The sequence below is a fragment of the Phodopus roborovskii genome, unplaced genomic scaffold (genome assembly GCF_943737965.1).
Source record: "Phodopus roborovskii unplaced genomic scaffold, PHOROB, whole genome shotgun sequence".
Lineage (NCBI taxonomy): Eukaryota > Metazoa > Chordata > Mammalia > Rodentia > Cricetidae > Phodopus > Phodopus roborovskii.
In genome coordinates this window covers 13,848,946-13,874,217 of record NW_026126447.1, presented here as the reverse complement: position 1 = coordinate 13,874,217, position 25,272 = coordinate 13,848,946, and positions in this window count along the sequence as shown.

The following is a 25,272-nucleotide window of genomic DNA, read 5'->3' as shown; positions in this document are numbered from 1 at the left end:
ATTTTTAGCTGGAGCCAAAAATTGACAATTGAAGGTGCATGAATGTAGAAATGTTTTCCCTGTACCCATTATCCATACCTCTGCTAACTATAAAAAAGAAAAAGAAGTGTAATAAAAAAGAAACTGACATTAAAATGGCTAGACCTTTCTAATGATTTGATTGTTTAATTTATCTAATTATGCATTTAAGTCAGAGTCCCTCATTCTGTATGTTTGGTATGCCTGGATCTCACTAAGTTTAGTCTTGAACTTACAGAGATAAATCTACCTGTACCTTCTGAGTAATGGAAAGAAAAACTTTCTGCTGGATGCTCTAGCACATCCAGCAAAAATAACTAGATTTTCACATGAACTGATTTCAGTAGAAAAATTAAATTACTAAACTTCAAACCTATACATGATGGAATAGTTAAATTGAAAAATACTTAAATGAATTTGAAATGTATGTACACGAGAAAATACTATCCATATGATCATTGTGAATTGACTAACTGTAAATTTTTTCAATGCTCTAAAATGTGTTACTATGACACTCTGAGGCCAGGTAACATTAGAAGATGTGTGTAATTGTTTCAGTTACATTACAATGAGTCTCTATTTTAGTGATACTAGAAAATAATGTTTTAGAAATCAATCTCTAGAACTTATTTTGAGTAGTATTGAAAGTGTTGTAAAATACGAAAGGTGGTCAGTAATGGATGCATATTGCGGTAAATAAGGATCAGGATAAACAAATAGGCCGAATAGATGTTTATTCAGGGAGAAATAACTTACAACCTAGATAGATGAACACCAGGAAATTCAACCCAATCCTCTCCTGTCCGAGTCACGCCAGAAAGAGAGCGCCTTCCTGGCCCCCTCCGACCTCCTTCCTCAGGTCACCTCCGCCCATTGCTCCACCCCCCAATGGGCGTGGTCAGTGCTACAGAAGGACTACCTCACTACAATTCCCCTTTTAGTCTAAAGAAAAGATTTAGGCTTAATACAAAACTATATACAAAACAGTGAATAACAAGTGTGCTCTAAGAAAAGGAAAATCGAGAACAAAATGACCTACATATCTAGTCCTAGGGTGAGGGCATAATGGAGTTTACAATGGAGTTGTCCTAAGCTGGAAAACGTAAGTCTAGTACCTAATATATCTAACTAGGAAGAGAGAATAATAGTTGTGATAGTTTAATCTTCAACCTCATCAAGACCTGAGAAGGAAAATAACAATACTAGAGTAGACAGGAAATGCGGATGGACAACTTCCAAAAGGTGCAGCAAGGACAGAAACAGCAAGCCACCTGAACAGTCACCCTAGGTCTCACAGCGACATTGGTACACCCAGATTTGGCTAAGGCCAAGAGAACTTGACAGACCACAACAACAGCAGGGAAATAGAATGGCTGTCTTACCCTGACTTGGCAAGGTCAAGCAGTCTTCTATATTTGTCTCCGGCAAGCACACAGGACTGCATGTCCAAATCAGTGGTCAAGGTGGGGGCAATTCTATGCCCAACAGGCCATTAGCAGAGGCGAGATTGAACTCCAGCAGGAGCAACAACAGTGTCCAACATATTTTCGGGAAAGTGCACGGTGCTGTCAGGAGCAACAGTGTCTCATGTCAATGGAGTACTAATATTAAAACATTTAAATGCCATGTTCTGCATGTCTATGAAGTGATTGAAGATTAAGCATCTATATCTGACTAATCTCATAGGTACAGGAAATGTGAGTGAAGATAATCTGTAATACTCAGGAACTTAGCTAAAAGACTGATTAAAACTTTCCTGAGTAAAGCAGGAACAAATACTTAAACAATATAACTATTTACATATACCTACATGTAAATCCCTAAAATAGAGGTAGAGTATAAGTGTCAAAACAAGAGGTAGAACTATAAAGGGCAGCAAGATAAATATCCCAAATTGTATCAATATACAAAATGTCTTGAATACAGGAAAAGTATACATACATAGAATATGGTAAAAAATAATGTGCATAAATATTATAAGTGGAAACATTTAACACAATATAACAAAATATAAACTTAATTTTACATAGCTTACCACATAGGAATACATAACAATGTAAGCTGTAAAATACTATCTCATTCATACTCAAATTCTCAAGGAAATAGGCTAATCTACTTATATCCCATCTAAACCATACCTTTACCCACCATTCCCTATTCCTGTCTAAAAGATAAACCCGAGTGTAAGCATCACCCAATCCCAAATAACTAAAACCAACCCAAAGACGATAACTATTATCCCAAAATTCCAAGGGTAGGGAAAGGGGGCGTAGTCATATTAAGATTACTTCCTGCTGAAATGGGACGATGATTGCTCCAATGGATCCTGTAGGAAGAAAATTTTTAGCAACCAAATTTCCCAACAGAACTGGCTGTGACATATGTAGTTAGTCACTGTGTGGCAGAAAATTCTTGACTGTAGTTCTATTTGAAACTGGCCAGGGTGTAATAAAAAGGTGCACCATTACAGCTAGCTATTCATGAGTTGTCTCGAGCAAAACAGTCTCAAACCGGTTTTAGGGTGATGTTTGTAGTTCCGATGCATCAGGTTGAGTCAAGTGGAAATGATGATGTGGGGCCCCATCTTCTTTCCGGAAAGTTCAAAGACTGCTGTTAGGAATCGTTATTATTCCTTGTGGAAAAGTTACACATCAATATTAAAGTAAAATTTTCAAGTTTTAAGGTATGCATTAGGGAAAGACAACAATAAGCATTAAAAGTATGTGAGAAAATTAGGATTTCAGAGAGAAAATTGCATAAGATATGAGTCCCCAGGTTTTGTTTCTTCTGCCTTACACCAATTGGCTTCTTGATTTAAGGCAGAAACCATGAATTTAATCTTAACAACATGTTTGAATTTAGAGAAGGAAAGCCAAATCCAACTCCAAAGCCAGCATTGGTTTACAAAATTTGGGACTTCAGGAATACTAGATAATAGAGAGAAATAGATTTCTATATAGAAATAGTGTACTACAATTAAATATTTTTTTTTTTACCATATATCAGATTCTGCTTCCTTAAGTGATTGTTTCTGAAGAGCTGTCTTCTCTTCTGTAGGCACCTACATGTTCAGTGTCTTTTGGCTGTTTGATGATAGGTTTTCTCTGTTTTCCTGTAAAAACAAGAACAGAACACTTCCCCTACCTTTGTGAGGCCTCCGCACACCTCATAGGACCTAGTTTGTTGGATGACTTGTCATTTCTCTTCATTAAGATGTTTCTCTTGTTCAACTCGGATCTTGATTAACTTAGATGGTATCCATAGTTTTTCTTCTCCTGTAGATACAAATGCAAAACCCCTACCCCAACGTAACACATATCCTGCTTTCCATTCTGAGGTCAGTACATCCTTGAAATACACTGGCTGATTTAGTTCAGGTTTTTTCTATTGTCCAGTGTCTTTCTGCAGCTGTTTTTCCTTTTTCATCAGCATTAAGAAAGTTTAATGTTAATAAAGCATTATGTAATCTGTGTTTGGGTGTTTTGGTTCCTCCTGCCTGTTTATGGAGCATTTCTTTTAAAGTACGATTGGATCTCTCAACCACTGCTTGTCCTGTAGGATTGTGTGGTATACCAGTTATGTGCTTTATCTTGTAATACTCAAAAAACTCTTTCAATTTGCTGGAGACATATGCTGGAGCATTATCAGTTTTTATTTGTGCAGGTATGCCCATAATGGCCATTACCTCTAAAAGGTGCGTTATAACAGAATCAGCCTTTTCAGAGCTCAGAGCAGTAGCCCACTGAAACCCTGAAAATGTATCTATAGTGTGATGTACATATTTTAATTTTCCAAATTGTGCAAAATGAAACACATCCATTTGCCATATTTCATTCCTATTTATACCTTTAGGGTTACTGCCTGGTGGTAAAGGAGTTTGGTTATAGAATGAGCAAGTAGGACATTTCCTTACTATTTCCTTGGCTTGTTCCCAAGTGATAGAAAAATCCTTTTTTAAACCTTTACTGTTCACGTGGTGTTTCTTATGAAACTCTGAGGCTTCTAGCACACTTCCTATCAATAAACGATCAATTTCATCATTGCCTTGTGCTAGAGGACCTGGCAGACCCGTATGGGATCTGATATGTGTTATATATATAGGATGAGTCCTCTTTCTGATAATATCTTGTAACTATATAAACAATGAAGTTAATTCTGTATTGTCAGGAATAAATTCTGCAGTCTCAATGTGTAAAACGACTCTCTCTGTGTATTGAGAGTCAGTAACTATATTGAGGGGTTCTTTAAAATCCATAAGTACCATGAGAATGGCATACAATTCTGCCTTTTGTACAGAATTGTAAGGGCTTTGAACCACTTTGCTAATATTTCCTGATTTATATCCTGCCTTACCTGATTTATTTGCATCAGTGTAGAATGTATGAACTCCAGAAATAGGTGTTTTTCTTACAATGCGTGGAAGAATCCAAATCGTTTTCTTTATGAATTTGATTCTCTCAGTTTTGGGATAGTTGTTGCTAATTGTTCCCAAAAATTTACTGCAAGCTCTCTGCCAATATTCGTTATCTTTCCATAAGGAAGAAATTTCCTCATTAGTTAAAGGTACTATAATTTCTGCTGGGTCACTTCCTATTAGCTGACGAAGTCTTAATTTACCTTTTATAATCAAGTCAGAGATCTTTTCTATATATGTTTTCAGTTTTTTATTCTGTTTATGTGGTAGGAATATCCATTCTAATATGATATCTTCTCTCTGCATCAAAATCCCTGAAGGATATTCTCTAGATGGTAATATAACCAGAATACAGTCTAGGTTTGGATCCACACGGTCCACATATGCTTCTAGTATCCTCTTTTCTACCCATTCTAATTCCTTCTCAGCTTCAGCTGATAGTATTCGTGGACTATTCAAGTCCTTATCTCCTTTTAGGGCCATTTTCAAGTTTTTCAAATCATGCCCTTCTACTCCAATTATGGTTTGCAGTTGAGAAATCTCTCCTAGTAATTTTTGAAGATCATTAAGAGTCTGGTAGCGATCTCTTCTGATCTGTACTTTTTGTGGTCTAATTTTCTGTAGACCTATTTTATATCCTAAGTAGTTGATAGACTCTCCTTTTTGTATTTTTTCAGGTGCAATTTGTAATCCCCAGCAAGGTAAAACTTCCTTTACTTTCTCAAACATTTTTTCTAATATTTCTCCTTTAGAGTCAGCTAACAATATATCATCCATGTAATGATAGATTATGGATTGTGGAAACTGTTTACGAATTATTTCTAACGGTTTTTGTACGAAATATTGGCACAGGGTGGGGCTATTTAGCATTCCCTGTGGCAAAACCTTCCATTGATATCTCTTCTCCGGTTGAGAATTGTTATAATTAGGTACCGTGAAGGCAAATTTCTCTTTGTCTTGTTCTTGTAAAGGTATAGTGAAGAAGCAATCCTTTAAATCAATAACTATAATACCTACTGTATGTTTAAACTTACGTGTGTATACATGAATATATGTATTGTGCCAAAACTGGAGAGAAAAAAAAGAATTCCAGAGAGATGACGTCAACTTTTGCACTAGACTAAGAGTCAGAGAGGCAATTTTAAGAGCCTTGGGAAGAAAAGTGGAAGAAGTAGTCCAGGATCATACAAATGCCACTCCTCTGGAAAAAAATCCTCTGTGTGCCCTTGTAAACATTGAATTCCCTGTACCACAGAGCTGTTTCTTGGGAGTAAATAAATCAAAATATCTAATCACATTTTAAAAATTCTTCCCAAGAAAACATGTAGATATTTAGGATAGTTAATTGCTCAAATTATGTTCACAAATATTTTCCAAAACCCATTTGCTAGACCACAGCACAGAGGCATAAAATAAAACAAATAATTGTCCTTAATTCCAAAGAACAGCTGACAGCAGACACAGGCCCACTATTGTCAGGTAGTGGAGTATCCTTTCCTTTAAAAAGAAATAAATGTTGAAAAAATTATATCTTTGTTTTTCATATTATTACCTGTTCAATTTTATTGAACATAGATTTTTCTCATACAATATATAATTGCTTTGGTTTGCTATTCACTGACTCCTTCCAGTTCCCTCTTACCTCTCCTCCTATTGGATCCATGCCTTTTCTGTCCCTCTTTAGAAAATAAACCAGTATAAGGATGATAATGAATATATTAAAATGAAATGACAATGACAACAACAAAAACAATGAGCATAAGCATAGAACAAAATAAACAAGGAAAAGGACTGGACGAAAAAGCAGACTAAACACTAAACACATAACAAAGGCACAGATGCTTTCCCAAAAAGAATTCCTATAATAACACAAATCCGTGTACACATATGACATGTGAGGTAAAAATAAATGCATAAATGTATAAATAAATGCCATGACACAACCTTATGAGACCAAAACTCTTCAAAGTTGTTGTTGACATTGCTTTCTTTTGGCCATCTACTACTGAATGTGCATGATATCCTGAAAAGTAGTTTGTTTTCCAGTGAGACTTTCTTTGAGCAAAGTGATTATCAGTTGGAGATAGCATCTGTATTTGGGATAGAGGCATGTACCCACCTCTCTTTTCAGCTCTATGATCCCATCTACTGTGGATCTGTCCAGTCCTGTGCTGAAGCCTCAATCTCTTTGACTTTGAAGGTATGCTGTTCATGATGTGTTTAGAAGGCCCAGAATGATAGCTGGGAAACCAGCATTGGACTGCTCAGACCCCCTGAACATGGGTCTCAGTTAGAAGGCCTGGGCAGTCTAAGGGACCTCAGAGAGTGGAACCAGGATGTCTCCCTGGTTCACAAAAATACATTGGGAACGCATTCTCCATAGATTACTTAACCTAGAGGCAGTAGGGAAAACCTAGTCCCTACTCCAAATGACTTGACAGATTTTGTTGATCACCCACCTCAAAGGCATCACCATCTCTTTGGAGTGGGGGGGATGAGATGGGAGGGTGGTAGGTGGTCGGGGGCATGGGAAGAAAGGAGAGAGGGAAGGAGGAAGGGAGACATGGAGAGAGGGAGAGACAACTGGGATTGATTTGTAAAATTAAAAAAAAAATATTTTTTTTAAAAAAGGAGGCCTTGTTTCTTTGGTGTTGTCTGTCTTCTCTGATATATACTCTCTTCCTGCCTCCCTTTTTTCAATTTTCCATGAAACCTAAAAAGAGGATTTGATGGAGACCTATATTTTAGGATTAAGTTTTCCAAAGCATCTCTTTCTCTCTTGCTCTCCCTTTCTCTCTCTCTCTCTCTCTCTCTCTCTCTCTCTCTCTCTCTCTCTGTCTCTCTCTCTATCTCTCTCTCCTAGTGTGTGTGTGTGTGTGTGTGTGTGTGTGTATTGTATTATTATCTGCTGTGGACTTTTATATTTTTTTCCATCTATTGAAATAGGAATATCCTCTGACGATTGCTGAACGGTTGCTGAACCAGACTCTGATTGATGAGGATAATAGAATGTCATTAGGGGCCATTGTATTGCTATGCTCATTTTGAACAACAGTATTACTTGGTTTCATCCTATATTCCTGGCCTATGTAATCTCAAGAAATTCAAGTATGGATCCTATATCATAGAGTAGGCTTTAAATCAAATCAGATATTGGTTGGTTACTTCCATAAGCTTTATGCCTCCACTTTACTGGCATAATTTGCAGGAAAGACACCATTGTGTACCAAAGGGACTGTATGTGGGGTTCAGGTTTATCTATTTCCTTTGATAGAATGAAGAGTAGATTCTGGTACAAAAAACACTACACCAAAGTATTGAAAGTTCTAGGTAAATATGAGTTTTGACATTCTTATGTTATTCTATGGTTTCTAGTGAGTCTATGAAGTGATTGATGTTCTGATTCATTCTTAAGACATCTCATGACTTCTTCCTCTAGGTTTTTGAATTTCAGATATTATAGGACATTTGTACTGCCCCAGGTAGACCCCTGCACATATTCTTTCCCCCAGAGTATCTCAAAGAGTCCTCTAATACAGCATGTGATACAACTAACTATATTTTGAGAACGCTTATGATTCTTTGGAAATCTAGGCTTTCCTAATTCCTCTGTATTCTTAAATCATTTGGATAGTCCCTAGTATATAACAAATTATTGATAATGTTTACATAATTTAATATGCCTTCCCTTTAATAATAAGAACTGTAAGATAGCCAATGTGTAGAAACACTTCAGCTTATGTTCTAACTAAAAATATGATGGCAATGACTCAATTTTCCTATAGATATTAAAAGTAAATTTGATAGAATCCCTAGGAATGTTGTTCCATGTAGAATGTTTTTCCACTGCCCTTCAGCTTTATGAAATCATGGTTAGAAAACAAACAAACCAACAAACTGCCAACTGCATTGCAAATTGAGACTAGACAAAATTTTTTGTAATCATTTTAATAATATCTGTGTAAATTTTGTTTTATATGTGTATATATTTGCACTACATATATCTTTAGTTAATTTGACAGTCAAGTAGAACATTTTTCCTATGAAATGATATGGTTCCTTTCAAGAAACATGCTGTATGTGACCTCATGTACCTAGAAAATGGTTGGTGTAAATCCATATTACAAAAACTGTGCTACATAGCTGTTAACTATTATCTCATTTAATTATAATTCAAATATTTTGATTGACATTATATTTGTACTCCCATTTTACAAAATGTGTATCTGAAATTCTGAAAACATAAAATATTTTTAACAGTTGGTGTTAAATCTGGGAATTAAACCCTGACAGTGAACTGTGAAACGCTCTTTGAGAATAGATTTATTCATATTAATTTAGTTATTCTATATTTAAAAATAAGTTCAACCCCTTATGAAAACTCAACAAAATAAACCCAATATATCTGCAAGGATTCTAGGATCCCCTGTTTACAGAGTTACACAAATGGCAGTATCCACTGTATAGAGTTGAATATTTTATTCATTTTTTTATCATAACGTTATCATTAAAACAAAAAGGACAGTGAAAAAATATTTACTGATTTGTGGTGAACTAGTCTAGCAAGATTTATTGTTCAACTGAAGTTTAACAATGGTAAACAATTAAAATTGCAACTATTTCAGGTATAACCATAACTATAACTATAATTATGTTCCCCCTTTGAAAAAACTGAAATGATACTGACAGAAGAAAGCAAGGGTAAAGAAAGGAAATTGATTTTGGTAATCTTAGGAGAAGCTGTCTGTCTTTCTAAGAATGGATTATTAAATATGCAAGAAATTCATTCAGTATAGGAGCAATAACTCAATGACAGTGAAAATATGCAAGTAATTAAATGCAATAGTATAAATAAAAATGTTTCTACTTAGCACTTAGTATTATTATTTTTGTTTTCTTTTGTTTTTTGAGATGGTTTCTCTATGTAGCTTTGTAGACCAGGCTAGCCTCAGACTCATAGTTATCTGCCTGTCTTTGGCTCCTGAATGCTGGGATTAATTGTGTGCATGAACACAGCCAGGGAGGTTGTGATATTTTAATACATAACTTCTTCTGATTATTTTAAATTCATCTAATAGACAATACCTTCCCCATCCCCCTTCATTTATTTATTGACCTTGAAAATACATTTGGCATTTGTTTGGATTATTAATCAAAATGAACTTGGAAGATGTATCATTCTACTCAAACCTTCATAAAGCACAAATTTATAATGAGTGAAATTTTCTAAAAATAATAAATCCAATGATGTTTCTGAACAATGAGAATAGTTACTACTTCCCTCATATAATTAGAGAGCTTTTGATTCAGTGGGGCCTTATCTAATGTTTTCCTTGAATTACTATGCAGAGGTTAAGTTCTAAGAAAAATTTTGAACCAGCAACTAGTTTGGGATTCTTAAGTTCTGAGTCTAAGAGCTATGTCCTGCTAAAACAGTTGTGTCTTAATGGTTTATAATGCTTACCTTGGGCTGCTGTAACAAACTGACAAATGTATATGTTCTTTAGTCTGGTAGTAATGATAAACTTTATGTTCTGTTACTTTTAAAGTTGCCTAGCATCACTTGAAAAAAAAGTAACATAAGTATTGCTACTGTTATAGGGCCATAGACTGCTCAGAGTAGAACAAAAGGGATCAACTAAATCTAACCTGGACAGGCAGAAGCTTAAAAATGAAATCAGTATTCTCTGAAATGATGTTATATGTAAATTCTTTTTGATTTATTCATTTTTTCTCTTATTTTATATATCAATCCCAATTCCTTCTCCCTTCCTCCCTCCCATGCCCCCTGACCATCATCTCATCCCATTCCCCACCCCTACCTCCACAGGGAGTTAAGCATTTCAGGAGGGACCTACAAAATCTGCCAAGTCATTTGGAGTAGGGACTAGTACATTCCTACTGCCTCTAGGTTAAGGGAGTATCCCTCCATGGGGACTGTGCTCCCAAAGTCCTTTTGTGCACAAGGGATACATCCTGGTTCCACTTTCAGAGGTTCCTTAGACTACCCAGGCTTTCTGACACCCACGTTCATGGGAGCTGACTCAGTCCAATGCTGATTTCCCAGCTATCAATCTTGGGGCACATTGTCTCCTCCTTGTCCGGGTCAGCTGTCTCTGTGGGTTTCTGTGCCTGGTCTTGTCCTCCCTCTCTGTATCTGGATTCCAGGTTGGCTTAGTGTTTAGCTGTGGTTTTCTGCTTCTGTTCCTATCAGCTACTAGATGAGGGCTCTATGATGGTGGATAAGTTAGTCATCAATCTCATTATCAGGGAAGGACATTTATGGTAGCCATTCTACTGTTGCTCAAATTGTTAGGTGGGGTCAGTTTTGTAGGTCTCTGGACATTTCTCTAAATTCAATTTTCTCTCAAAACTATAATGGCTCCCTCTTTTATGGTATCTTTCTTTGTGTTTTTTGTTTATTTGTTTGTTTTGTTCTTACTCTCGTCTATTCCTCGCTGGCTCAATCATCCTATTGTGCATCACTACCACATGTATATGTAAATTCTTATCTTCCCACTAATGGGCAAACACTGGTTTTGGGGAGTCTTACATATTGACATTTGCCTCTCCAACATCAGGATACATTCAGGTCCTACCAGGCAGCTAATTAATGCAATTTGTTAGGTGGTTTTGTCTCTACTGTTTTAAGCACCATATATTTTTGTAGTACTGTTGATCAATATCTCATATTTACCAGATTTTTTTCTTTTTTTCTTTTTTTGTTAGAGTAGGACAGTAGACTCACAGCTAATGTTGGAAGAACAAATCAATCTTCTTTTTGGCCTATTTAAAACCAGCAAACCCAGAAAATGTGTAGATCAAATCAAGTATCTAGTAACTATCACTTTAAATATTTTTCAGACTTCAAAGAAATCTGTAAGGTAGACAAATGAAGACATATTGAACATAGAAGAAAATAGATGTGTCACAAAGTTAAATTGCAGACACTATACAATTCTTAAGGAGAATCTTAGGAGCTTATCTCAAAACTTTTTGTCTTTTATACTACAGTTTTTCATTTAAGTTTTTGAATAATTCACACATTCTTTTCTCTGCCTCTAACAGGCTGTAATGAACATGTAAATATTTGATTTTTTGATTAACTGACCATTCTCTTATAATGACTCCTATCACAGTTGCTAAAGAAATTCTCTCCAGATATAATTTCAAGTCCATTATTTGACCTCCACTAATATTCACTCATTTTTCATTAGATTTTTAAGTGCTAAGCCAAATATTTTAATCTTCAATGTTTTTACATGCATTCTTTACTTGGATATAAAATATTAAAATTTTAGATTTTTATATGCTCTATAAATACACAAAGAGACAATACATATTTATTGAATATTCAAAAATTATACTGATTGAAATTCCTAATTAAAATGCTATTAGTCCTAATAAAACAAATAAAACAAATCATGATTTGTCTTTCATTTCACTTATCTGAAAGCATAAAATTTTATTAATAGAAAAACCTATTAATCATTTTAATCTGGAATAGCTTCTCTTAGAAAAGTGGAATTTACAGAGTTTTCATGGCATACATTTTCAAAACTTCCTGTTATGTACTGTAATTGGAATTAAAATAACAAGGCACTGGTATACTAAAGCTGATGAGCTCCAATGAATAGATAAGGATAATTTGAATTAGCTCATCAATTGCTTGCATGTAAATGATTTCAAGAGTGCTTAGACACCTGAAAATATTACATTCTTTTTAGTGAATGCAGTCTTCTCTGGCTGAGGATTCATTGTGAAAGCAAATTTCTTCATTATAGATAAATCAGAGCTTGAGACATTTTATTACAGTTTTGCAAACAGCATAAACTGGTCTGTGTGTATGAATTAGTGCAATTAAAATTAATAGAATTTCATGGTCATGGCTAAAACTATTTTTTTTTGGGATGTCTTCCCTCTCCAGATTTATGTCCCAGAATTTTGTACAGTATGGTTTAGCTCTGAAACATTTGCAGTCACTGTATAAATAACAAATTCCTATTGCAGCTACATAAGAATATTATCTTGATCTATAAAACTTCTTGTGAAAGTGAAGGGTGTTCATAGCACAATGATTATAACAGAGTAAATGTATATTAGTAACTGGATATATGCATTAAGTTCAAGCAATTCCAGGTATCATGTCCCAAATTACCATAAAGTCAAGAAAATTTTGAACCTCACTACTATCCTCTAAAGAAGTGTAAGGATTAATGTCAATAGTTACACAAGGAAGAATAGATAACAATGTAATCATGCTGAAAGTACAAAGTTCCATACAAACATGAAGTCATGACTCCAGTTTAGAAGGTAGTATGCTTGGGCATCATGAGTACTCAGCATCAGCTAAATAAAATGGAGCAGACTCTGGTACAGAGAATGTAGAGATGAAAAGAGGAAAGAGAAAATCATATGAATTCCTCATCACTTTCTCTCATCTTAGAAGCTTGGTACCTGCAATAACCAGAGATTATCTATGAAGTTCTACTTCATTAAATGTAAATTTAGAACAGGACCTGTAGTAATAAAGCAAATGTGTATTATTCACAGGACCAAACAATTGAAATAAAAAGTAAATTAAAATATTATCATTTTGATTTTCAAATAAAACAAATGTGCATGTTAGATTGTTAGGAATGTCTATTCAGGCCAAATAGTATTGTAATGGCAGATTTTCTTCACCATTTTGGTGAAATCCTATTCTTTGATTTTTGCAAATTGAACAATGCCTGTGAGAAGATTCAGTATTATGATTTAGTCAGTACTGATGAGGTAATAAGGATAAACATTCCTTAGTAACAGGTTAAGAAAGTAGGTGGGGGAAGCATGTAGTAATGGCTGCAGTTAGGGATGAAGGTACAGAAAATGAGGAGCTGAACATGTGACTTTACTACTGGGGTTTCTTTCAACAGACCTTGAATACTAGTCTAACATCTAATGTGGAAAAGTGAAGTTTAGCACATAAATCTGTTACTCTATCATAGAAGTTCACACCTAACCCAAACATTAGTGAAGGCTACATACAACTGTACTTTTTAGTTTAAAAATTTTTGGTTGTAAAGTATAACACCCCAAAAGTTGCATAAAATACAAATGTAAATATTTTGTAATATTCAAAACACTACCATTGTAAGCAAGCATCCTACAAATAACAAAAATAAATCTGGCAACAAAATAGCAAAAATATACTGTAAGCATATTCCATAAGCACGTGTATTCTATTCTCCCACAATTAATGGGTTCTCCAGGTTAAAAACATTTTTCTACAGATTTACACCATTCACAAACAAGGGACTATGTGACATTTTGGCGGGTGGAGGGAGGCTGGGGATGACTGGGTTACCTTGCTCAGAATAATTGCTTCATGAAAAAATATTTCTTATCTATACATATTTGTTCCATTGAGAATCATATCCTTAGTTCCATGTCCTAATATTTGATTGGGTTAATTGTTTGCTAGATGTTGGTTTCTCCCTGCAAGAGGAAACTCTGAATAGAGACACAATTAGAAGAATGAGAAAGTATGGAGTGCTAGGCCCTAAATGGGATATCTGTATCAAACCTACTCCACCCTAAAGTTCGGGGATCATTATGAAAGTGCATTGTTGACAGATTATAAAATTCAACGAGAATAGACATCCACAGTGAAATAGTTATTACCAAAAATTTCAGCACCATTCCATGCATGGACTCAGAGAAGCTGAAACTGCTTGTACAAGACTGCACAATGTCTAGCCAGGCAAAATGAAACCCTGGTGGTGGAAGAGCTTATGAAGTTCTAAGCCTCATGAGAAGCAATTAGCAATTGATGGCTTCTGGACAAAGGAGAGCCTGTTCTTTCATGACTTTAGCCACCGAGAGGCTACTCAGACATTGGCTTATACTCACAAGCATACTGGCAACTCATGGGTATTGCTGTTAAATAAGGATCAGGATAAACAAATAGGCTGAATAGATGTTTATTCAAGGAGAAATAAATTACAACCTAGACAGATGAACACCAGCAAATTCCACCGGATGCTCTCCTGTCTGAGTCCTGCCAGCAAGAGAGCTTTTCCTGGCTCTTCCTCTGACCTCCTTCCACAGGTCAATTCTGCCAATGACTCCACCCCCAATGGGCGTGGTCAGTGCCAAAGAAGGACTATCTCACTACACATGGGGTTTTAGAAAACAGAGCACTTGAATTTGGAAGAATACATAAAGATGGTTGGGTAGGGAAGGAATTGAATCATAGTGAATGTAGGGTGGATATTATTTATGTGTATGCAATTTGTAAAGTAGAAAAGATTATATAAAAACAAATAAGCCACGATATTTTGTTTTCACTGAAAAAGTTTGTTTTAATTTTCAGCTTCAAATTTATAAAATAATGGCATAGGCTGCAAAGTCAAGCAACATTCTTATGGTTTAGCCTTAAGAATGAATTATTTTCATCTAAAAATGACTCATATTTTATTCCTTTAAGAAATTCAACTTATTGTAAAGAGCCAATCAAAATGAAAGAAAGTAATATGATTTATATAAAATAAAATGACTGTAAATGTTACATGGCACCTTCAGATAAATAGTAAATGCTTAACGAAATAACTGGACAACACACTACTTCTTAGCTGGCATAAAAAATTTGCCATCACATCCTCCTGTACATGTGTAAACCATAAGGCCTTCACTCTGATCAACATAATCAATGTTTTGGCATGTCATAGTACAATGACTTCTTAGGTTTTTGCTGCATTTACCTACTTATAAATAAGTGCTTTGACACTATGATGCAGATGTGGATAAATATGTACCCAATAGAAAACTTAACTTCAGTTTGACTGGTTTCTTTTGCTTAACATCACTGTGCTTTGAGAATTCGTAATATACCTACTGATATGCTGATTTTCAACTTAACCATTTTTTTATGATTTTCGTATATTATGTGTGCTTTGATGTTTTTCTCTTTTCTTAGCTTCATAGTTTTCAGACTGACTGATTATTTGGCTTCTCTGTGTTAATATGAGGATTATGTGGTTTTTAATATTAGGGATCATTGAACTAAACATTATAATATCATTTGAAATACTGTTTCTTTCATTAGCATGGAAAAGGAGCTCATTAGAGGACCATGAGCATCTCCTCAGTGGCTATACTATTAGACAAAATACTTCATTATAAAAGGCATCACACAACAATTGCCAATAGCTTGTGGGGACAAAAGTACTCACCTAAACCTCTGTGCTCCAACACATTTTAAGTCTGTAAATTTTCTGAAAGGTTTGAGGCCTCCTGAACCCAAAACCATCTAAACTATCTATGAAGGAATGTTTGTGTATCTCTTTGCTGACAATTGCAATTGCGTTGAGTTTGTGTGTACAAAAGACAGATCATGCCTTTTAGACAGTGTTCTATAACAAAGATTTCCTACTTCTACCTCTTACATTATTTCAATTTCCCCTTTGTTTGGTGCTGTTCAGTGATCCTTGAACATGATAGTATAGAGGCCCATTTAGGGATGAGCATTTAACAGTCACTAAAACTCAGAAAATTATATATTTATAAAAATTTTAAATATACTACTTTACTCAAATAAATACAAGATTAAATGGGGCTCTGAAAGGTTCCAACTATTAAATTCATATTGCTCTTGCTGCCCAAGAGAGCAGACAAGCCACACAAATGTTACTCTTTGGGCCTAGGTCCATGGAGTTGCAAGCTATTACATAGCACCAGGGCATTTCCCATAGAAATGATTCTTCAAGGTTTAAATGAGCTCAAAGTGATTTTTTAACATTTACTGACAAACTCATATGTGGCAAAGGCTTTGCAGAAACATTTCTCTCAAAGCCAGACATAAAGGATTTAAATACATGCCGCTATATAAGCCTACTCACAAACATCAAGTGCGCACACGCGTGCACGCGCACACACACACACACACACACACACACACACACACACACACTAATACTTAAGAAAAAATAAAACAGAAGGAAAAGAAAAAGAACAAACTGATCATTTAAAAATTGCATAGTACATATTTAAACTTAGAAATAAAGCATGTGTCCAATGAAAGAAAACAAGATAGAACTGAGTAAATGGCCCAGACAACAATATCTAAATGACTTATTTCAAATGGGAATGTATATAATACCCTGATATTATATACAGTCTCTTTTTAATTTTTGTTAACCTAAAGGATGAATGTACTATGAAAACACTGAAAGAATAGCTATATATACATCTCCCCAAATGTTTTGGTATACAATGGGGGCCATAATTGCTACACACAGAGGAGAGGGTGTGTCATGGAGGCTGGAGTAAAACATTCTGAAAAGTATAGCAGACATGAACAGGTAGGTGAGCATTCATTTTCTGTTATTTATGAAAAGTTAAAGATATTTCCAAATGGTCAGGAAAAAAAAAAAACCTTGAGTTTCAAGGGAGATTTTATAGAAACTCAAACTCACAGGAAAATAAAAATAATAAAGGGAATTATATAATTAAATGATTATCATATATCTATTTTAATTATAACACTTTCAATTTACCATCTCATTTAATGAAAAGAATATTTTAACAACAAATTGAAGCTCTATTGTTAGATTTACAGTACAAAGATAAATGTATGACATCCAATATTATTTATGCGAGATTAACAGTGGAGGGAGCAAACTCTTGGAATTGAATATTTGCATTCTGTTAAATTAGTTGTTTTTAATATAATCATGTCCTAATTATCTCACAAATTAAAAAAAAAGTAAATTTTATGCTATATATTTCAATTCTACAACATAATGAGTATTTACTTAATATAAACATTGCAAATATTTTTATAAAGCAGCTGTTAGGTTATACTTTTTATGTGTATGACTAGCTAAAAATATACTGCCTAACAAAAGGGTTATAGTTACATTACTTTTTGCATGTCTAGACTTCCTCAGCTAATACATCTACAACATCTACCATTTTTCTTCTCCTCCTTTCATTTCCCAACCTTCCTCCTCCCATTATCTTCAAGGTGGAAGCACTGTTGCATTATCTGTGTCCATATATGATCTTCCTTTTAAGGTGTCTACTATGATGAGCTCCTGTAGCATTTTTTTCATGGATTATTTTAATTAGACAGGTTCCTTTCAGTATATCATAAAACACTTGAGTTCTAGAGACCCTGAGGAGTAGGGCCTGGATGTCATATTTGTCCTTCAGTCACCAGAGGCACAGATATGACTCCAATACTGCAAAGTAGCCTATGTAGTGATGCTTCTAGATCTTGAAGTAAGAAAAAGCCAGGACTCACTCACCATGAAGATGAATCCAGTAACAATGAAAATACAGGAATTGAGAGGTTCGGTAAAGTCTGTTCTAGCAGAGGAGGAATTTGCTATTGAAATGACACTATTACACGGGAAGGGGAATGTTTCTGTATCCTGGACAACAGATGAAGACCCAGAGAAGATCTGTGGCTAAGAAGACAGCATGCATAGCAAGCCAAAGGTATATTGTCCTGGTGAGGAGTTTGTTCAGCCCTACATGTTGACTCAGACACAGCATGTAGTCTGAGACAACTCTGCCATGAGAGGTTCAGCTCTCAAGAGGTAGATTGCCATATGAAGTTCTGGGGTCAAGTCTCTGGCCCTGGCGTAAAGCTCTAGTATTAATGGACTGCAGAGTAGGGAGATTGCTTAGGTATCATAGGCTGAGGCCCCAGCAAATAAATTGTCCATAGATTTTACTGGCTAGAGGTTATATCACTTGAGAGATAGTGCAGTGCACATGCTTGGGTGCTAAGATTGCATGAAAGTTCCTAAGTCTAGAAGTATGGGCCTTGGGATAGTTTGGGCTCTTAGGAAGCACAGCTGCTTTTTGGGCCTACATTACAAGTAGCCAGCGGCAGAGGTCAGGAGAGCTCAGCTATAGAACACAATCTCCTCAGCTGACAGCTTGTTCTCCTGGTTATGGAGCTATGTCAGCACACCTGGGGAACTGTCGTGTCAGATCAGATCGGCTGTAGAATCATCAGCAGTTATCTAGAAATATTGATGCTTAATAAATATCAGGAGAAACAAATAGGCTGTACAAGTAAGAGAGCTCTCAGAGCCCCTTCCTCAGCCTTAGTTCCCCCAACATCTGCCCCTGTCTCCACCCCCCCCCCAGTGGACGTGGTCTATGCCACAGGTCCCAACAAAGTGAATATCTCACTACAAAGAAACCACACCATTAAAGGGAAAGTCTGCTTTGCTGAGTGAGACAAAGGATGCTGAGTAGCTGGAGCTAAGAAACCAGCACTCATTAAAAGACCAGAATCATTGCAAGGAAAATTTTCTGCAGTGTTTCTTTAGTGTCAACATACAAGAACTGTGTTCTAGTAGTGGCATAAGTTGTGTCTTGTGCACAAATTGGCAACTGGACGTGGTAACAAGTAAGAATCTCCCAGGTGGGACTACATTTGAAGGCCAGAAAGGGTTATGAAGAGCAGCTGAGACTTGGAAATGTGATAGGCCCAGATAGGCAATTATGGAAACTACAATCACAGTAGCAGTTGAAGCCCCATGATTAAAAACATAATTCAGAGAATGAAGGTTGGTATAAGAACCCAGGTAAAGCTATTGGTGAAAGTGCCACCCAGTTGTGCCTGAAGACACCAACATGGGATGAGATTACCACCAAGGACAACAGAGGCCATGAAATGGAGCCAGCCTGAAGTTGTGACATCTGTGTGCTGTGAGAAGCCCTGTGGAAGAGGGAAGAAGGTAGTAAGTCTCAGAAGTCTGATACTAAGCTCCTTACTGTCGGATTTTGGCTTTGCTTTTCATAGATTGTGGCTCAGTCCTAGTCCTCCACTCTGGTAGTAAGAAAGGTTTTAAATTATTTTTGATGTCACAGCAGCCCACAGTTACAGACTTCTAACTTTTTAAAGAGATTTGGGAGTTTGAAAGATACTAGATTTTTAGAGAGGTTTTGGAACTTAAACTGAATTTTTAAAATGCTTCAATTATTAAATGGGTGGTACTATTAAATTTGTATTTGTTTTATGACGTGATATTTGTTGATAGGAAATCTTGAAGATGACAAAAAAGGAAAAGTTAGTGTTAAACAATTTTATAACCATGTGTCACACTGAGAAGGGGCTAATTTTCCTGGCTACATTATTGAAAACTTCATGCAAGCTAAAATGATCTGAGAGGAAGACTCTCAAATGAGCTCATGCTCCTTTAAAATCAGGGTGCAGGCAAGTCTTCAGAGCATTTCCTTAATTAGTGATTAATGGGGATGGGCAAGTTTCATTGTGATATTTTTGAGCTGGTGTTCCTAGGTTCTGTAAGAAAGACGAATGAGCAGGCCATGAGGATGATGCCTTTAAACAGCACACCTCCACTGACTCTGCATAAACTCCTTCCTCCAGGTTTCTGCTGGATTTGAGTTCCTGCCTTGGCTCCCCTCCACAGACTATGACTCAGCATGTGTATGACAAATAAACACTTTCCTCGTAAGTTCCTTCTGATGATGATATTTTATGAAAGCTACGGAAACTCTCTTATGGGGATAGCCAAGATAATGTGGAAAATTAAGGGTGTCAATGGTACCTTATTCTGCATACCTTTATGACTACAGTAGGAAGGCCATCCTGCCTCAGAGCTATAGCAATAGGGGGACCACTTAGAGGAAGCCTTGTGCTTCCTTCATCTAGATATCTCCACTGTCCTTGTACTCAATCACAGTCCTGCTGTACTTTTGTGCTACTCCTGTCACTCTTATGAAACTGTACTTGCTTATTCATTATTTGGCTGCTTTGTTTTTTGCTTTTTTTTCTTTGTGGAGATGTTAGAAACCTCTAGTGAACATATAATTGATGTCACATTCAGATATAATGTTAACTATAATTTTATTTTAATAGGTTATTATCTCTACTCAATGTGCAAACAGAAAGCCTAGTATGAATATTTACATGAATGCTATTTACAACCCAATTGACTGTAATTGAAACATAGTTCAGAAAGGATACTGTATTACAAATTTATGTCACTGAAAACACTAAGAAAAACAAGATTGAAATATTCAATTATATAGTGTTGTTTTGGCTATCCTGGGTCTTTTGTTTTTCCATATAAAGTTGATTATTATCCTTTCAAGGTCAGTGAAGAAAAAGAACTTCAGGAGGCATCACTATTCCTGACTTTAAGCTCTACTACAGAGCTATAGTTCTGAAAACAGCCTGGTATTGGCACAAAAATAGACAGGTAGACCAAAGTAATCAAATTAAAATCCCTGATATTAACCCACACACCTATGAACACACAATTTTCCACAAAACAGCTAAAATTATATAATGGAGCAAGGACAGCATCTTCAACAAATGGTGCTGGCACAATTGGATGTGGGTGTGTAGAAGACTTCAGATAGACCCATGTCTGTCACCATACACAAAACTCAAGTCCAAATGGATCAGAGACCTCAATATCAATCCAGCCACATTTAACCTCTTAGAAGAGACAGTAGGAGGTTCCCTTGAACAAATTGGTATAGAAGACCACTTCCTGAACATAATTCCAGGGGCACAGACACTGAGAGCAAAAATTAATAAACGGGACTTAGCAGCTTCTGCAAGGCAAAGGACACAGTGGACAAGACCAAATGGCAGCCCCAGACTGAGAAAAGACAAAATGGCAGCTCCAGACTGAGAAAAGACAAAATGGCAGCCCACAGACTGGAAAAAGATTTTCACCAAACCTATATCTGACAAAAGGCTGATCTCCAAAATATAAAAAGAGCTCAAGAAATTAGTCAACAAAACACCAAATAAACATATTAAAAAATGGGGAACAGAACTGAAGAAAGAATTCTCAAAAGAAGAAATCATAAAGGCTGAAAAACACTTAAGAAAGAGCTCAACATCCTTAGCTGTCAGGGAAATGCAAACTAAAACAACTTGGAGAAACCATCTTACTCCTGCCAGAATGGCTAAAATTAGGAACACCAATGATGACTCATGCTGGAGAGGATGTGGAGAAAGGGGAACACTCATCCACTGCTGGTGGGAGTGCAAACTTGTACAGCCATTTTGGAGATCAGAATGGTGGTTCCTCAGGAAAATGGGAATTAGTTTACCACAGGACCAGGCATTCCCCCTCTTAGGCATATACCCAAATGATCCACATCCATGCAACTAAGACATCTGTTCAACCATATTCATAGCAGCACTATTTGTAATAACAAGAACCTGAAATTAATCTAGATGTCCCTCAATTGAAGAATGGATAATGAATATGTGGCACATCTACTCAATGGAATACCACTCTGCAGAAAAATAATGGTATCTTGAAATTCCCAGGCAAGTGGATGGCGCTTGAAGAAACCATCCTGAATGAGGTAACCCAGTCACAAAAAGAGGAACACATATTTTAGAACTAGAGCAAAGGATCACCAGACTATAATTTACAACACCAGAGGAACTAGTATACAAGGTGTATTCTAAGAGATTCATATAGTCCCTCACAGAACCAGGAAGGGACATGTCTCCCAGAGAACAGGGGAAGTGGGTGGGGGCAGCGAATGGAGAGAGAAGTATTAGAAAACAAGGGGGAGGAAAGGAAAACATGTGCGACTAGGAAGATTGAGCCTGGTTAGGAATAGAAGACGAGAGAGAGAGAGAGAGAGAGAGAGAGAGAGAGAGAGAGAGAGAGAGAGAGAGCCCTTATCTAATGCCTGTTGGAAACAGGAGCAAACACCCATACATAAACACTGAGTTGAACTAGAACCCAGATGCACATGGAGAGGACAAGACCATGAGGCAGAAACACATAGAGACAGCTTACCTGAACAAGGAGGAGCTAACAGGACACCAGACTGATAGCTGGGAAGCCAGCATGGGACTGAGTCAGGCCCCCTTGAATATTGGTCTCAGCCAGAAAGACTGAGCAGTGTAAGGGACCTCAGATAGTGGAGCCAGGATGTATCCCTGGTGCACATAATGACCTTGCTAACACACCCCCCATGGAAGGATAAGTGCCTTAACCTAGAGACAGGAGAGAAGCCCTAGTCACTACTTCATATGACCTGTCAGATCTACATGACCCCAGCTGGATGGCATTCCCCTACATATGGAATTGGGGTGGGGGATGGGAGGGGAGGGTGGTTAGGGTGCATGTGAGAGGGCAGAGAGAGTAAAAGGGAGGGATGGTGGGAAGGAAGGAAGGAGGGCGGGAGGGATATAGGGAGAGGGAACTGGGATAGACATGTAAAATAAATTAAATTTTTAAAAAATGCTTTGACTCCAAAATTTAAGTTGAAGTACAAGTTACTGGGGAAAAGGATTTCTATTTTTGTTTCCACAGAAAATGAAAAGATGTGGATTCCTTCCAGACTAATGTGGTTTGATCAAGCCAGACTGCCTGAAACAGAGTACCTGGTGATCCTACCTTCAAAACTGCAGGACAAAGCAGCCTTTATAGACTATAGCCAGGATTTCTGCATCTTCTTAGAATCCCCCATGTCAGCGCCCCTTACCAGTATGAAGTACTTTGGAAAGAATGACACCCAAATTCCCAAATATTATCTATTAATGTTTGTTTCATTTAAATGGACTTGTTTATATAAAATGAATAAAAAAAGAGAAAAAAATTCAATTATATTTTTTGAGAACATATATTCACAGCATGAGTTAGATTAACAGTTAATGATTAAGTATGCATGAATAAATATTCTTCAGATTGTAAATCACTCTCTATACTGCTTTATGCATCAGTATGGTTAAAAAGATGGTACCATATCAGAAAAGTCTTCCCGACATGTCTGGGCAAATGTGAGCAGAACAAGATCAACAATAATAAGCATACCAGCGTGAATCAGGAGTCCTCAACCCTGTACAAGGAACTACAGGCAAGCTAGGAATGCTGAGATCAGAAAACATAGTTTTGCCCAGGAAAAAGCACAGCAATTGTTTATCCAATGCTGACTTATCAGACTGGAAAATATACATATGAATAATATTAAATAGACTGAGCAAGTAAATACTAACAATAGTTTTTTTGACAAATTTATTTTCAGAAGGTTCTGCAATCCTAACTACCTGCAAGTATTATCAGCTGTCAACATTTTTGTCTGAATATTCTTTGCTCACATGAGGATTTTAGGTCAGTAGGTATTTAGTCCTGTTCCTATTCCCTGAGAATATAGAAAGGAATAGAGGCACTGTAGTGATCTGCTTGCTTCCTGCTGCATATCTGCAAAGTTCTACATTTAGGTTCTGTCTTAGGATAGGGATTTTAACTTTTCAGCAGGAAAGTTTTATATTGATAGTGTGGTGGATTATGTGATTGCCATACTATATTCCTAGAGAAGAGTTGGAAAACCATACACTGGATGGGGGGGGGGTAAATAGCTATCATGAGTAATATGAACCTACAGATTTAATGGACACAGTGAACCCAGGAGCAGGACTAATTAGGGTAGCTTTTGACATTATGTGGACCAAGTTATGCCAGTGACTTGACCAGGGAGGAGCTTGTGTGAAAACTGTAAATGGCTGGAAAGTTAAAGACACAGTATGAGAATATTTTGAAGAAAGAGCTATTAACAGATAAGCCACAGTAGGAAGGACTCAGAAACTCCTCTATGAGAGGATGCCTATAATTCAATCTTTAGTCTGGTTCCTAAATCTTTGTCTTAGAATCTTTAGTCTGGTTCCTAAGTTTTTGGCTCCCCAAATAACACCACCTTCATGGATTCTGGATCACTCCTATGCTGGTTTCCAATCTACAGACTGGAGTCCATGAGCTCCCCCTTGTTCAGGTCAGAAGTTTCTGTGAGTTTTCCCTGTCTGGACTTGATCCATTTGCTCAACACTCCTCCAAGTCTGCAACTGGATTCCAAGAGTTCAGCAAGTGCTTATCTATGTGTGTCTGCTTCTGCTTCCATCAGCTACTATATGAAGGCTCTAGGATGGCATATAAGGTAGCCGTCAATCTCATTATTGGGGAAGGACAATTAAGATAGCCTTTCCAATATCGCTTAGATTTTTAGTTGGGGTCATCTTTGTAGATCTCTGGACATTTCGCTAGTGCCAGAATTTTTCCTCTTAAAACCTGTAATGGCTCCCTCTATTATGGTATCTTTTTTCTCTCTCTCCTTTATTATTTTCCTGCTCCCTTATGCCCACCTTCTCCCCTCCTATTCTTTCTAATTTCCTCTCCCCTTCCCCCATGCTTCCAATTTGCTTGTGATATCTTAGCCTATTCCCTTTCTCCAGTGGACCAAATGTCTCTTTAGAGTGTGGGCTCCATTTTGAAACAGCTGGTCTTCTTGATGCAGAGGCAGTATTCTTCCTAGAGGAGGACACAAATTCTATCCAAATTGGAAGACAGAAAATCAAATCTTTTTTAATTTTTGTGTAGCAGCAAATAATCAAGCTGGTCCTCATGGAATGCAGCCATTTTGAAATTTCTTTAAGTTTTTCTGTAAGCTAGTAAGATAAAGAGGTTCACTGATACACAGAATCCCTCAGTCAAGGTGTTTTATTTTGGAATACTAAGGCAATGTCCCATAGTGGCAAGAAGAAAACTTAGCTGGGTATAAGACCATCTCAACAAGAGGGAAACTATGCCTGTTCCTAACTGACTAGTCAGTGAAGCCATGATTATTGAAGAATATAAAATTTATCTACTAAATCAGCTCAAATTGAGGGCACTTGGCATTTTATAGGGTAGTAAAAGGTACTTTTTTAATGGAAGATTCCACATGTCAATATGTTCTCTTGCAATCTCCAATTGTGTATACCAATAGAGGTTCCCAGTATGTTAACCTCCTATCAGGAAGCTTCTACCATCCTAAATGCTTCCATGTCTTATCAAATCTCA